Source organism: Pseudomyrmex gracilis, unplaced genomic scaffold, assembly GCF_002006095.1.
Source record: "Pseudomyrmex gracilis isolate BER0280 unplaced genomic scaffold, ASM200609v1 scaffold_641, whole genome shotgun sequence".
NCBI classification, from domain to species: domain Eukaryota; kingdom Metazoa; phylum Arthropoda; class Insecta; order Hymenoptera; family Formicidae; genus Pseudomyrmex; species Pseudomyrmex gracilis.
Genome location: NW_018021225.1, coordinates 45,366 through 49,031, shown reverse-complemented (window position 1 = coordinate 49,031; position 3,666 = coordinate 45,366).

Below are 3,666 nucleotides of genomic sequence, written 5' to 3'. Positions count from 1 at the left end.
ATATATAACAGCAGTATATTATAAATAAGAAATATGTATATATATATACAAATATCATCTTACCACACTTAATGTTTCTATTTTTATTTAATTTACATGCATCAATCCATTGTTGTCTGATATACAAATCTTTTGGAAATGTATAAAACGACAAATTTTTAATTTCTGATTTAAAANTCCGACTTTTACAATACTGAATACAACAAGTCGGCATTTTTCTGTTCAAAAGTAAAAAATAGAACAGATCAAATACTAACACAATTCTAGGCAGGTTACACCGTGATTCTATGATTGACAGTATCCACTACGTTGCCGCTATATTGCTTTACGAGTTTGGCCAAATCTCTGATTGGTTGCTACTGCGCATTTTCGGAATAACTCACCTGTTATTCTTACACCATGGTTGAGATCGAGGCACGAAAAAACTTAATTTGCGGTTTTTTTCCTCCGTGCTTTCCCAACGGAGATATCTCGATACAAAGTCCGAAATGCCGAAAAAGGTTCTACGAATTTGTCCACGTCTTGGGACAATGCTTGAGCGTACTTCGCCTCTTGTCGCCGCCAGATGACAACACTTTCGTGTAGATATAGACTGCGTTCCGAGTTACGCATATGCGCGCATTTATCTATAGTACACGTTACATATAGTATAGAGAAATACGTGATATGCGTAACTCGAAACGCAACCATAGTCTCGCGCCAAGTATAACTGTAGAACTGATAATAAACATTTTTTGTGTTTTATAATAATAATACAATATAATACAATATAATAATATATAATAATACAATATAATAATATATATATTTTTTAATTTATTTTAATATTCTATATTTAACAATACGTAGTCTTTTTTGTGTTTTATAGTAATACAATATAATACACTAATATATATATATATATATAATACAAATATAAAAATAATTAAAAAATATTATCGAGCGTCCTCTCTCGTTATTAAATTTGTTAAATAAAAAAAATAAACCAATGAAAAAAAATAAAAAATACTAAATACAAAAGAGATATACTATCCTGTGTTAATTCGGTAATTGGACAGTTCCCGAAAACGCGGTTTTATAATAATAAAGCTTATGAATAACAAATATACACATTCGATTTATTTTAATATTCTAAATTTAACGATACATAGTCTTTCGCAAATCGCGGATATCTTGAGAACCAGAAGAGATAACTTGAAACTAATTTTGCAGGTACCTTCAATCGGCTACTCTGCGATTTATGACAAAGAGTAAAAGTTAACAAATTGAATATTTCGAGAACGGTAAAAGTTAAAGCAAAATGGTTTTTACATCTCAGTTTCTATTGGTTAGTTGCAAAATACCACACGGTAAAAGTTTATAAATTTCTATTATTTAAACAACTGATTGTTAATAGCTAAAGTTAGAAAGTTTGAACTAGTCTGATATTTTGCAGTTTGTTGCGTTAAGCATTATGGCGCAAACTGTTTTCCTCTATCTCTTTTAGTTTAAAAATTATTAATTTTGCAACTAACTGTGATGTTGCTTGGTAGCGATGTTAATGGTGATAACTTATCAATCTTTGCGTAAGGTTTAAGAATAAGCTTCAACAGGGTAAGTTTTAACGGTAAATTTTAATACGTGATATGTAAAAATGCATTTGGACTGCCGAGATGTTTTTTGTTTGAAGTCAATCGAGAAAACATGTTCATGTGTAACAAGGGGATGGCCGTAATTTATTTGTTCTACACATTTAAGATTCATTACATTGTCGAAGTAATAGTATTTCTCTCAGTTCTGTAATTTTATTGAAATCGTAGTTTTGTTTAGCCGCAAGCTTGATGTTTGCCAAAAAGTTTATCCTCGATTATGTGGAAAAATAAAAATAAAATACACATTTAATAAATGTTAAAATGGTAAATATGCATTTTATGTCACACATCTCCGATTTTGATGTGCTTCAGATATGTTGTAGAGTAGGGTAGGTCATACCGAGTAATTATGTGAAAAAATTTTGTGGGGGACGGCCTTGGTTTAGCAGATATGGCAGTTCAAATTTTCGGAACAATATTAGTATTTCTGTTCTTTTTGTTCGTGTTGTGAGCGTGTAGGCAGGCGGATTTTATACAAGGAAAAAATGAGAAAACTAACGAACTACTTATATGCAAATATTTCATTTTTTTTTATTATATTGAAGGCGGATAATATTTTGCCATAATATCGAAAATGTATACGCCTGTATACGTTCGGTAAATGGATATTTTTGTTTAAAAAGAAATTCTGCGATATAGGTGGCATACTGTTTTTTGCGAATGCCATATCGTGGTATGTTTCCCCGAGTTTCTCTCTATGCTCTTTCAATGTGTTGCGTATGAGCTTTAGTGTCAGGATCAACGAAATTGTATGAATGGTTCACGGTAAGGTGTTGATACCCTTCAGATTGGACAATTGTATGCTTTCCAACAATCCGACATTATAGTTGTACAGACGGCGTCATTAATTTGAAGAATAGGCGCGGAAATCACATAAAAAGTCCAGTTGATCCAAATATCCATTAGTCCCAAATTCGGGTGTCCAGTTGTGGACATCCGATTGCTACTAGTTAGTTAGTACGGCGCTCGTTGGCGCTACGAGCAACCGCCCCGCTTGCCCTCCGATTCCCGCGCCTATTCTTTGAATTAATGACGCCGTCTGTACCAGGCTTGATCCATTTTTTTATTATTGCTAACAGTGTTTCCGCTGATCGATCGGGTACACATTCGATAAACAATTTTTTACTTCCACGCTCGTAACCACCAAAAATCCATTGTCCAGTAATAAGTCGACCTTTTTGAAATTTTTGTTTTCCAATTTTAGCTTCATCTATTTCCACAGTAGAGCCTTTTCCTCCTAACATTTCACTATTGTCTTTAAGTCAATCAAGACATAGCTAGGTGTAAATACAAAAAGAAGTTTTCATTATACGTAAAATATAATGAAATATAATATAAAAATAGGCAATAGTGCAGATTAAGGGAGCCACTTCCGATTTCAATAATTTTTTACATATGTTGTGAAGGTCATTGTCCCGAGTAATAATGTGAAGGTTTTAGGCGGGGGTCGTTGTTTGTTAAAAAGTTACAAAGGGAAGACGTTTCACGAATAAATTCTTATTTTTCGGTCCCACGTACATTTCGTTCGCGTTTGACGCGCGTAGGCAAGGGGGCTGCGTCCCCCTGCACCCCCTCCCAAAACCTAACCTTGCAATCGACGATTTCGGAGGTCGCATCCGCCCGTTGTGAGAAGAATCTAGGAGTGGGTAAGAGTGGGTAAGTAAGAGTGGGTAGCGTAGGAGTACCATCTCAAACGGCGGTGTAAGGCGTTAAAAGTAACGTCAAGTACTTTTGTAGTGGTAAATCAGTAGATGGTTTTGTTTTTTGTTTTTGAGCGGACTGTATTTCGTGTGTTTAATTTTAGTTAGGGATACAGATCCAGGGTGCGTAATGCCCAAGGTTTAATCAAAATGTTCTTTAGTTTATTTTATTTTCTTTGTTTTAGAGGGACCCAGGTAGAGGGGGTCGACTCGCCAAACTGACATTTGTTAGAAAACACTTGTTTGCGAAGGGGTGATACTCTATTGACCACAGTACGATTCGACACCGCTCGATTCGACACAGATTTATTCGACACCAAATTATTCGACACCGT